The following is a 12,833-nucleotide window of genomic DNA, read 5'->3' as shown; positions in this document are numbered from 1 at the left end:
TAAGATCCAGATTCTCATATGAGCCAACGAATTTTCGAACAAGAGGCCAATATTTGTTGTTTCTTCGAATTGGGAGCGGATTAGCTGAAGACAACATCATATACACCAGGCTGGGGGCTACCTATCACGAGTAAACATGCCAGTGCTTACTGTGATAGGTACTCAACACTGGGCTGGAGGTAACTCAGCCTTATGTGTACAATTTTGTCTCCAATTCATCCAGACTCGTTTTGATGAAATAGCTTAGTGGCATTTTTTGCATCCAAGATACAATTTTTATCAAACAAAGCTTCTGACATTTCTCTGTGGGACCTAACTTGAAACACTAGAAGCCATGTTCCAAAAATCCTCCCAAACAGACACTTAAACTGTGCTGGAGCTGACTCTAAGATGGCGATTGACAGGAATTCACATCTCCGCCCTACAAGGGTCCACCCCACAATGTCCCACAGCACATCCCCACCATGTATTGATAACATATCTCGATGATAGTATCAGAACTAATGATGTCATCATCGGGACATATTCCCAATACATGACAGGGATGCGCTGTGGGACGTGGGGCAGCCCCTTGTGGGGTGGAGATATGAACTCGATTGACAGTCTTCTTCAAAAAGATAATCCCCCATGGCATTGCGAACAGCTGATCCAGGACTGCAGGAACATGCCAAGTGATGGTGATCTTCATATACCATACTCCCACATTTGGAGGGAAGAAACCAAACTGACTTGAAAATTTAGGAAATATATATGTTCCATGGACATGTGGAGAGGGTGATGCATGGTTAGGATTGTGTACTCATTTCTAGGAAAAGAACCAAAGTCTCGAGACTGATGATAAAATTAAAAAATAGATACTTTCAATTAGGGGTGAGCACTATTCGGTTAAAACCAAATCAGAAATTTTGGTTTTGATTTTTTAGGTTTGGTTTACCGATTTTTGGTTAAATTGGTTCAGTTAATTTAATTTTTGGTTTTGATTTTTAGAATTAAAAATTTAATTAATTGAACTTTTTATTATTATATGTAATATATAATATATAATATATAATATGTAAGATAAATTGTATAATATGTCACATATAATATTAATAAAATATATAATATATCATAAAATATTTAAGGACTGAACCTTCAAAATTTTACATACATATTTGTCCATCCATCTAAATTACGGAAAATGCTTGGCTCCTACACGTTATAGGACAATGTTTCCTACCAAAAACATTTTATACAATAAATTTAAGGTATAGGATTAGAATTTAGGAATTTAGGCTGCATTTGGCAGTCCTTATTTTAAGGGCTTATCTCCTTTTTACAATTAAAAACCTCAGTATTCATAGAGGCATTTTAACAGCAAAAAGGAGATAAATCCTTAAAATAAGAAATGCCAAATGCAATCTTAGTGATTTAGGTTTTAAAATTTAAAGATTTAGGATTTAAGTTTTAGGGTGGTTTAGGGATTTAGGGGTTTAGGCTTTAAGATTTTTAAGGGTTTAAACTTTAAACTATAAGGTTTAGGTTTAAGGATTAGAATTCAAGATTTAGGGTTTAGGTTCCAGAGATTAAAATCTGAAAATTAAGAGATTAAAATCCGAACATTCCCCGTAATATTTGAATGTATGGGCTTGAGGCCCATATCATCTATAAATGGTATTGAACAGAAAGTTTACATAACATTCTCCCAACAAAAAAGGCAAAATCCTGGACTTGGGTCAGGTCCAGAAAACTATTACCCAGGGCCCATAACCATCTTGCAGAATGGACCATTAAGTGGATCCCACCACTACAACTCATTGGACATACAGTCAATCATCTAGCAATGACATTTTCGACAATTTATGTTTTGTAATTTTGTATGGTGGGCAATTTTTTTCCTTTTTCTTTGATGACACATAATAAACGCTGATATCGTTGACATTCAGTGGGGCCAGTGTTGACCCTCGAGTCTGGGGCAGGAGTGCAAGTTTCCATCTAGACACCTAATAACTTACCACGTGGCAAATGTTTTTTAAAAGGTAACCTTTCCCCACCTAACAAAGGGAGATCGTATCTGCTCCTGACACCTAGCGCCTCACACGCACATCCATTGGGAACATCTCCCGTGAATATTAGTCAGCATTATCTGATATCTCTAGAATATCTGACTCAGAGTTCAGAGGTTTAACCCATTTTAAACACCGTGCAAATATTTAGTTAAAAAAAAAAACCATTTTTAACAAAGTTTTAACCCATTTTTGGGCCACCAAATCGTTAAGCTGGCAATGGCATCATTCTGATCACCCTCATTTAGGACATACGGCGAGTTACGGGTTCACAACCGGTTTCGAGTCCTGAATGCTCTAAGCCAAGCTTATGGAAGGAAGAAAGGGGAGAAGTAAAACAGAACAAAAACACAATATGAGATAGATACAGAATACATTTTAGAACTCGAAAACAATTCCAGAACAGAATACACTCAGTTTGATCTACCACGAGAGATAGATGAATACAAAACTTGAAAAGAAAATTTTTTAATACATTAAGAAAATAAGCCCAGATGATAAAAAAGAGAAAAAGAAGAAAAAAAATCTTTTGACAACGATTATAATGTTAGAATGTTCTCTGCTCTGGAGATACCCAATTCAAGAAATTATGGAGACCTCTCAGGAGATTGGCAAGGAACAAGAAAGATGAAACAAGGAAAGCTCTGATTCACCCTGATGACCGGGCCCTTCTTGCCTCTGTAAATTCTTCTGATCTTCAGAGCCTACGTTGTCGCGAACCAGTGCTCGTGTCCTGTCTCCATCACTTGAGAAGTGAAAAGAAGGAAGCAAATCAGTGGGGAAGAAGTTGTACCGATCAAGGTTATCCGGAGCTTGTGCTCGGAGCTGTTCTACTTTGATATTTCCTTCTCTGGTACGAGCTTGATGGGGAAGAACTTGCTGCTGGGTCTCGACAGAAGGAAGCAAATCAGTGGGGAAGAAGCTGTACAGAAGGGTGGACATGGATTCTGAGCTGGGAAGGAGGCAGGAATTGCAGACGCTGTGAATAACAAGGAAGGATTTCTGTTTTTCTGTTTTGAGTTGGACTTAGCTCGATGTATATATATTTATTGAGAGAGAGACGATTATGACTTGAGCTCTAAGTTTCCTTTGACCGTTGTAAGGACTGTTGAATATTGAATATGGATGGAAAGATCCTGGGGAAGATTCCATTTAGGTTCCAAAGTTCCAACTTCCAGAAAGGATGTCATCCGGGTCCAGGGTGTCAACGGGTCGGGACCGACACGGTTGGGTTCGAACCGAAACACCATCAACCCGAACCGATCCTCGATTAGATGATGAAATTATCGAATTCGGCCCGACGCGTGGCATATATTGTACTCTTCTACTCAACATAGCCTATAATATGCATGTATTTCAATGCTTCAATGTCAATGGGTCGATTTAGCATGGGTACTCCTTAAGCCGACCAGACCCGAAACCCGATAGAGGCTTTGCCCACATACCCGACCTACAGATATCTGGTTTCCCTACTGTGATTGGTCAAATCTACACGTTTACACAAAAGGTTACAGAAAAGAGACAGTGGGCACTTCTTTTGATTCGTCATGGATTACGTGTGAAATAGCTAGGGGCGCCTCCAGGGTTTCTAGAAAGAGAGTGGGTTTGCCGCTAGATTATGTACGGTACGGAAGTTTTGTGGGCTATTCGATAATGGGGGTGCCCACAGTATTTTGGGAATTTGGAGATCACGGGCAAATAGCATTCAGCATTACATTTAATATGTTTTCCGTACAGATAGGTAATAGTGGGATACGTGCGATGTACGGGTTTTTTAATAATTATTTATATTATTTTTAAAAATTTTTAATACAAAAATAATAATAATTAATTTTATTTTAGAATTGTTCATCAAATCGATTAAATGGGTTAATTGATTAACCCGAATCAACTCATCCGATTTGGTTTTGCTTTCTAATAATTTTAATTGGCTTTAATTCAATAATTTCCAATTTAATCATCAGTTTTGGTTTGGTCATTTGTAAATCGATATATATATATATATATAATTTTTTAATATAAGAAACTGGAGAACTTTTTATATTTTTTAGTTTAAAATATTTTATATTGTAACTTTAAATTATTTATTTATCTAATAATACTGTTGTAACTTCTTAAATTTATATTTTTTTATTAAGTTTTAATCTTTTGAATCATTTGACCTAAACTGATACAACTTGAGTTGGTCGATTTTCACTAATGGTTGATTAGTTTCGGGTGACCAACTTCCTAACCCAACCAAGTCAATTTTATTGGCCAAATAGACTACAACTAAACCAAATTGTCCCATAAACACTCCTAATTTCAACGAAATTAATAGTTTAATCTCTAATAAATAACAATAGTTTAATCTCCAATAATTATTCAAAATTTGTAGCGGAAATACATAATTATTGAAAATACAATAAATAAATAAATAATAAATACAATAATTACATAATTACAATAAACACTAAACATATATTTATCACAAAAGTACGATAAATAATTACTGAAAATAAAATGGATATTAATTTTAGTATATATAATAAATATAGATAAAGACTTTAAAATTATTATTAATAAATATTAATTTTTCTAAAATTTATAACATAATTTTGATATTTAATCTATTTTTGTTTTTAAATAATATTTAAAACATAATTTAGTTATTAATTTTTTTTTACATTTTTAAATATTTAAAATTTAGTTATTTTTTAAATTATTTATATTTTAGATTCTAATTATCAAATAATATTAAATCTTTTATAATTATTTTTGTGTTTTCGATAAACTTTTTTGATAATTATTACATAATTTTTTTATTTAATATATTTTTTATTTTTAATTAATATTTCAAATATGATTTAGGTATTATTTTTTCTATTTAAAATATGTAAATAATATTGTTATTGTCTAAGTTTTCAAAATGTTAATTATTTATTAAATTTAATAATCTATAAATTATAATATATACTATTACATTATTTCCTTATTAATTTTGTACAGTATAAAATTATTATTAATTCGAATATTATGAAATCTATTATACTTTTCTTCGTTTAAGATTTTTTTTGAATTTATTACATAATTTTGTTATTTTAACTATTTAAATTTAAAATTTTTGTTATTTAAATTTTATTTTTTAAAGCTATTATGCAATATTATATATCAGGCTACATAATTATTTATCTACTTTTAATTTTTTTATTTAAAGTATTTAGTTATTGAAATATTTAAATAATTTTTATTATTTGAATAACATATAAATAATTTTGTTATTTAAAATTTTAAAATATTACTTAGTTATTAAATTGAATAATCTGTAAAAATATTATTGTTATTACATAATATTTTTTCGAATTTCATAAAAATATAAAATTATCAATAATATGGATATTATTAAATCTATTATAATTATTTTTTTGTGTTTTTAATAAATATTTTAAAGATATTACATGATTTCATTATAATATTTAAGTATTTCTTAAATTTTTTAATTCAAACTTTGTTAAGATAGATATAGAAAAGAAGTGGGAGAGGATAAGATATTAAAAAAGCAAATCTCTCTTTCTTGTCTTGATAACTATCTTGCCACATAGCTTAATGAGATAACTGGATAGGGTGAATGGAAGAATGAGAGAGGATTAATGAGAGATCAAGGATGGGGTAAGGGAGAAAGGAGAGAGCTTCAAGGAGGAAACAATAAAGCGGGGATGGGAGAAGGAGACTACTGATATGGCCTATATTGCTATATAATATAGTATAAATTCGACATATAATTTGATGAAGGGAACATATAATTTAATGGGATTTTGGTTTCCATGACCAATTAACCCATGTTCTTTTTCCAGATTTATTTGGGGATCAGGGAAAATTTAGTTTTTGTAGCTCAAGTAAATGATACCCATTTCCCGAATGAGTAAATAACTTTCCATGTGCGGGAGTTGCCAATACTTTGATGGGACAAAATTGTCCCTTTTATTAATGGGTTTTATGGTTAAAACGGTCATTGTCTTATTTACTTAGGAAATAAAAGAACATGGATAAATTAAAAATTCACTTACCAGGGCAAGTACATTTACCCATATCAATAACTTACTGAAAAACAAACCAGGCCTTTGGGTAAAATATAACAATTTCCTCTTGATGTTTATGGCTATCATAAATATCTTCATGAGGCTTCACTTCCACAAAAAATTTTCGTGTGGTTTTGAAAAACTACCTCCCTTTTGTTATTATACTGAACAAAAATGTTTAATTAATGTATTAATTTTTCATAAGTATCCATTTTACCCTTAATTTCTCAATTTAGATGGAAATTTATTAAAATACCCTAAAAAATTTGAACTTCTAATTAAAAATTCCCTCGAGTCAAATTAAAAAGAGTAGTAAAGTAATTTTATTCTACAAAACCATTAGGTATAGTGAAATCTAGAAGGGTAAATCTGACATCTCGAATTATATTCTTGAAAGATTCCCTATTAAGTTGTAAGGGCAATTTCATGACTTTAAAATTCCATTAGTGTGACAAAGATGCAAAGGAGGTAACTTTTAGGTTCTTTTCAAACCAAAGGAAACCTCAAGGGAGATTAGAGGCCGGTTTTTATATTTCCCCCTATATTTTTTTATGGAAGAAAAAAGCTGAGCTACACAAGACGAAGGGTAGCTCTTCCCCTAAAATCAGCATCACAAATGAAACTAAGATCACAAAACCTAAAATCTCTATTACTAACTTGACACCTTAGAGCCCTTCGAACTAGCCAATCTGTCGCTTGATTTGCTTCCTGGTAAGTATGCTTGAAACTGATGCCCAAGTTGAAGAAATCAATAAGATTGAGAAACTCGTTGATAATGCATTCCAATCTCCAGGGAGGAACAATTCTACCATTGAGACAGTCAATGACAATCTTAGAATCTCCTTCGATGGTGATCCATTGGTTCTTGTAGTTGTTCGCTACGTTTATAACTTCCCAAGCCGCCCACGCTTCAGCAAGGTTAATTGTCATTGATCCAATCCTAAGGACGTTGGTTTCAAGAACTTTGCCTTGATGATTCCTAGCAATGCATCCAATGGCACAACTTCCAATATTAGAACATGTAGCATCAAAGTTTATTTTGATGCAATCGGGTTTAGGTTTGAGCCACTCAACTCTCTTCCAAGACTTGCCCAAGACTGGCTCAAAACTTGAAATGGTTTCTTTAATTTTGTTCCAGTAACTTAATGCTCTATTAATGATTATTTTGGAATTACTAGACTTACCACCAAAACATTTTTCATTTTTGTTCTTCCATATAAAAACAAGCAATTTTCTCTTTTATGAATTTATCCTTGAAACACCAATTCTGGCTACCTAAACTAGACCACCACTACTTCAAAATAACATCATAGGATCTCAACACTAGTAATACTTCAACCAACCTGTTCCAAATTTGTTTCGCTGATTCACACTTAACAAATAGGTGATCAATAATCCCCTCTTCTCCACAATGAACACATGTTGGATCTATTCTACAATCCCTCGCAATAAGATTATTTTTAGTGGGAAGTTTGTCATTTAAGAGAAGGAAAAGGAAAGTTTTAATTTTGGGAGGAATCAAGAGACTCCAAAAATTAATTATATAATTATTAGACAAACAGGCTCCCCTATTAAAACGACATTCCTCTAAATAAGCCGATTTAACTGAAAAATCACCATCTGGAGTTAATTTCCACACTCTCTTATCCTCCATATCATCCTGGGGAAGCAAAACTGGTTTAATGTATTACCAAATCTGAGGGGGAGACAATCATTTTAATTACATCCTCCATCCAAACCCTTTTTTCATGGTCAATCACCGTACTAACTGGGAAATCCATGTTGTTTACATCAATCTAGTCATTGAGCTCCATAAGAGGACCATTTCCAGCCCAAATTTTTGTTCCCAAAAGAAACATTATTACCATTTCCTATTCTCCAAGTGGATCCCCTTTTAATCAAATCTCTAGAGCCTATAATCCCCCTCTAGGCCTAAGAAACACCTCTTTTTGGGTTGACCTCCCAAAAGTTGTTTTTCTTGAGATATTTACTTGAAACCATTCTAGCCCATAGATTATCTTGACAATTAATAACTTTCCAACCTAGCTTAACAATTAGAGCCCGGTTCAACCATTTCAGATTATTTATTCCTAATCCTCCCCACATTTTAGAGTGCAAACTCTAATCCAGTTAACTAAATGGATGGGGTTTTGACTACTCGCATTTGACCATAAAAAATCCCTTTGGTCTTTTTCAATGTCCTCAATTACATTGTTTAGAATTTTAAAGGCTGGCGTGACAAACTGAGGAACCATAGACGCAGCAGAATTAATAAGCGTTACTTTCCCAGCAAAAGAAAGAGAATTTTTATAAAACCTAAGAATAGACAATATAAGAATAACCTAAGAATAAACAATATAAAACCTTCTACTCGAACAACTCCGGCCCTTTGGCCTATCCAAAGGCCAATAGCTTTGCTTGTCTCCTTCAACTATATCAAAATAAAACCGAAATCTCCCAAATTTTATTGTTTCTTTGCTTTACCTGAAATTAGGAAATATTAGGAATGCACCATAACCAAAATCCTGAACTTCAATTTAACAAATCAAAAGCCCAAACAGTTGCATGACTTCATAAATAAAGTCAAATTCACAGTAAGAGGCCAAAGAAAATAGCTCCAAAAACCTTCAATGTTCTTGTTAGCTTATCCAAACCAATCCTGATATTAAATTTTCAAAAGCAGCATTTAAAACTAAACTCTTGAGCTGGAAGATCAATTAATATAACCGTGGTAATAAAGGAAAATAATTCAAATGCAATGCAACCATCCTTCAAATGATATTCTAGAAATCCATTAAAGATTTATGACAAAGGATTTTGTCTTTTGGTAAAACTAACAACAAAGAATGAGATGCAACTATGCAAGTCATGTATATGTGTTGTTAAATGAACTTCAGAGAACATGAAAGAAGCGTCGACTGCCCTGAAATTGACAAGAACGTTTTAGATATCTCATTTTTGAAGCGTGTAAGATCTTGCTAAGTATTGAACAATGCTGAAATGGAATGCAAGAGCTTAAGATTTGATCTAGTTATGCAGATTCTGTAAAGAATCGACCGGTAGCTTGTGAATTGTTCGTTGTTTTGCCACAGTGAAAATTGGATAGGACAATAGAATGCGACCCAGGTCTTATTAACGCATCCAGTGACTTTTTATTTTAGGAATTGAAATAAATTTTTGGGGTATTTTAGTAATTATAAGGGATAGTTAATTTCAAGGGTAAACTGATATTTTGAAATATATATATATATATATACGCCAGCCTTTCCTGTTTAGATAGTTAACGAAAAGGAGAAATTGTATTTTTTTTCTCAAGCTCTAGGGAGGCTTTTGTTAAGGTCGAAACGTAGGGGAGGTTTATATGATTGTCAAAAAATCTCATGGCAGGTTTCTAGATTTTACCTTAACCCTAGAGGTTGTTTGGTACTGTAGCTGTTTATTTAATAAACATTTTATATAAGATTTATCTTGAAAACTGAGAACAATGACTGATAAAATATTTTTTGTTGTTTGATAGTTAAGCGTCATTAGACGTCATTAGGCACCACATAAGCTGAACAATAAATAAATACTTTGAGGTTAAAGAAACGTTAAAATAAAACTTCTCCAATGGTTGGCTCTCCCACAAGCCAAGACATAATTATTTGATAAAAATTTTACCAAATAACATTTCATGATAAGCATCTATGTGGCAATGAGTTAGTGTTGTTTTCCAATGGGGAGAGCAAACTTGTTGCGGGCATCCATGCATCACTCATTTGCAACCCCAGTGAAACATCGACAGCTCATGGATGGGAATAAACTCATAATATTATTTCATCTATGTTTTGCATGCGTTACAAGACCAATCCAGAGTAAACATGGGAGTGTTTTGCATACATATGACTTTTATTAGGAGTTCGGATCTCCTACCCACAATCTCTTCCCATATTAGGAGTAAACATTGGGAATATCTCCCTTGTCATTGAGGGTGAGATGTTCCTACATGGCAGTAGTGTCTTTGCGAATAGGGATGTATGAAGTGTTTGTGGGTCAGAGAAAAATTGGGAGGGTTACAAGGTAGTGTTGCAACCTCACAAAAGGCATTAAAATTATAGCGGTGTTATTAAAAAATAAATTAAAAAATAATTAATTTATAATATAAAATATTTTTGAATAAAAAAAAAACATAACTTTTTCACTTTCTTGTATTAAAAATTATATTTAAAATATAAAATATATTATATATTTATGGTTGGATCAGTTTACAAATACCCAAACTAAAACTGACCCGACTTGGTCAAGTTGGAAAATTGCTGAATTGAAGTCGATTGGATTAGAAACTAATCAACTCAGGTCAAGTTGGTTGGTTTTATCGGTTTAATCAACAACCCTAGCTGAAATTAATTATTGTTATTTTTATATTACAAAATATTGTTAACATAGCTTATAAAATCGTCTACTCTTATGTGTTTCTATTATTTTTCGCTTAACAAAGCCCAACTTGGTCAAGTTGGGAAATTGCTGAACTGAAGGCGATTGGATATACTAAAAAACTAACAAACTCGGGTCAAGTTAGATTAGGTTGATTGGTTTGGTCGGTTTCATCGGTTTGATGGACAACCCTAACTGAAATTAATTATTGTTAGTTTTATATTGCAAAATATTATTAACATTAGCATATAAAATATAAACAATTATTAATTATTTAAAAATAAAAATATAAAACAATTGTCTACTCTTCTATGTTTCTATTATTTAACTTTCGCTTAACATAGCCTGTGCACCATCCAAAGTAATGTTTCTATTAGTATTAGTAATAGTAAAAGTAATAGTAATACTAAAACTAATAGTACAGTACTACTATCATCCAATATTTGTTGATTGAAAAATGGAAAATTCTACGCCCTGGGTTCCCAGTCCCCAAACTTCAGTTCATGAATTTAGCCCACATTTTCAGCTCATGGGCCACACCATTAGCCTGCCTTAACATATGAGTAATTTTGATTGTCATGTGGCCATAATCTATACTATATATTAAAACAAGGCTGGCCACATCAGGTGGCCTCTCCTTGCTCCATTGCCCAACCCAACAATTCTAGGGGGGGTAACTTATTCCCTTACCAAGCCTTGGAGACTTTGGCAATCTCCCTTGATCCTATCCTTTTATTATTACGAAACTAATAAAACCCATATAGTTAGCACCTATTTTTTAGAAAAGATACAAGAGTCCTTTGTAAAGCTAATCCTTACTCCAATTTGTTCCTATCCCTCACTAGCCACGTGGCACCACTATCCCCCATTTTTTCTTAAATTATCTCTATTATGTCTAACTGCTAATTATCTAAAAAAGTATCTCTAATTTAGGAGAGAAAATTTTAATATTAATTAATAATAATTTTAAAATCTTTATCTATATTTATTGTATATCTATATATACTAAAATTAATATTTATTATATTTTTGTGATAAATATATTTTCAATGTACAAGTCTATTTTTGTTTTGTTATTTAACAGAAAACTTCAGGAATTATTAGAGATTAAACTATTGTTATTTAACATTTTAAATTCACTTTATTGTTGATGCTCAAACTGTGTCGAGTCCTTACTAGCTATGGCAGTTTGGACAAATACTGGTGAGGTTGATAGGCCGGTTCTACAAAAGGAGAACGCGTCAAAGAGCCCAAGAAGATGACCCAAGCAAGAGGACTTTGGCGATCAAGTTAGTACCGAACTGTTGAAAATGACAAGAGTCAATAGGCAAGAAATTAGAGCAGAGAGTTAGTGAATAATAGTGTAAGCATACAGTTAGAGAGTGAGAGGTTACCCTTATATAGATTGTGAAGCTTGGTCAAAGCATATTCGACACATTCAAAGGTGATGGGCTTTATCTGTCCATTGCTTAAGGAGTACGCCTGCACAACGTCAAATTGATCCTTATTTGATTCCTCACGAAGTGAAAGGAATTGAGCTTATCACTACCAAGTAGGCGATGTGTTGCCATGCATTTCGAAGGCGCTAGGTGATGCAAGTAGATAAGGGAAGATGTGTCATGTAAGTCAAAGCTTCCAAGGTTGTCAGTTACCCGGTGTCAACACCCATTTTTTGCTCGGTCTGCCTCCTGAACTCCCAATTCACCCCAAATACCTGATCAGACCTTTCTGATCCCTTCGAAACACCTAAAAACCCAAAGAACCTAAATTTCAACCTAGAAACCCTAGATCTACCGTTAAACCTACCTGATCCCAATTTGATGGCCCAAATTACCCATCATTTACACCTCGACTAGTAGATCAAATACTACCTTCATACTCAAGACCTCCCAAAATACCTACTTGTGAAATTTTAACCCTAAATTCCTCTGTTTACCCTTTTATCAAACCAAGATTTTATTTTAAGCCCTCTCGTTAGCCTAAGCACTCGCAACCCAAATGCCCTCAATCCAGACACATATGAGCCAATCAGACCACACCACTAAACTTTAGACACACCAAAACACATACCCATAAAGTTTTAATCCAAGATTCCATTTCGGACCTCCTTGTTGACCAAAATTTCTACAATCATGACCCTCAAGAATAATCAGATATCACCATTAGATTTTAGACATCCTAAAATCCCTACCTATAAAATTTCACCCAAAACTACCTTCATTTACCCCTCGGTCACACCAAGATTCCATTTCAAAGTTCCTGATTGACTTGAATAAACCCCCTTCCAAATTTACCCAATCCAAGTCTAGTTGGCCCA

The sequence above is a fragment of the Nelumbo nucifera genome, chromosome 2 (assembly GCF_055504915.1).
Source record: "Nelumbo nucifera cultivar China Antique chromosome 2, China Antique-T2T, whole genome shotgun sequence".
Classification (NCBI taxonomy): Eukaryota; Viridiplantae; Streptophyta; class Magnoliopsida; order Proteales; family Nelumbonaceae; genus Nelumbo; species Nelumbo nucifera.
Note: the sequence above shows the minus strand (reverse complement) of the source record.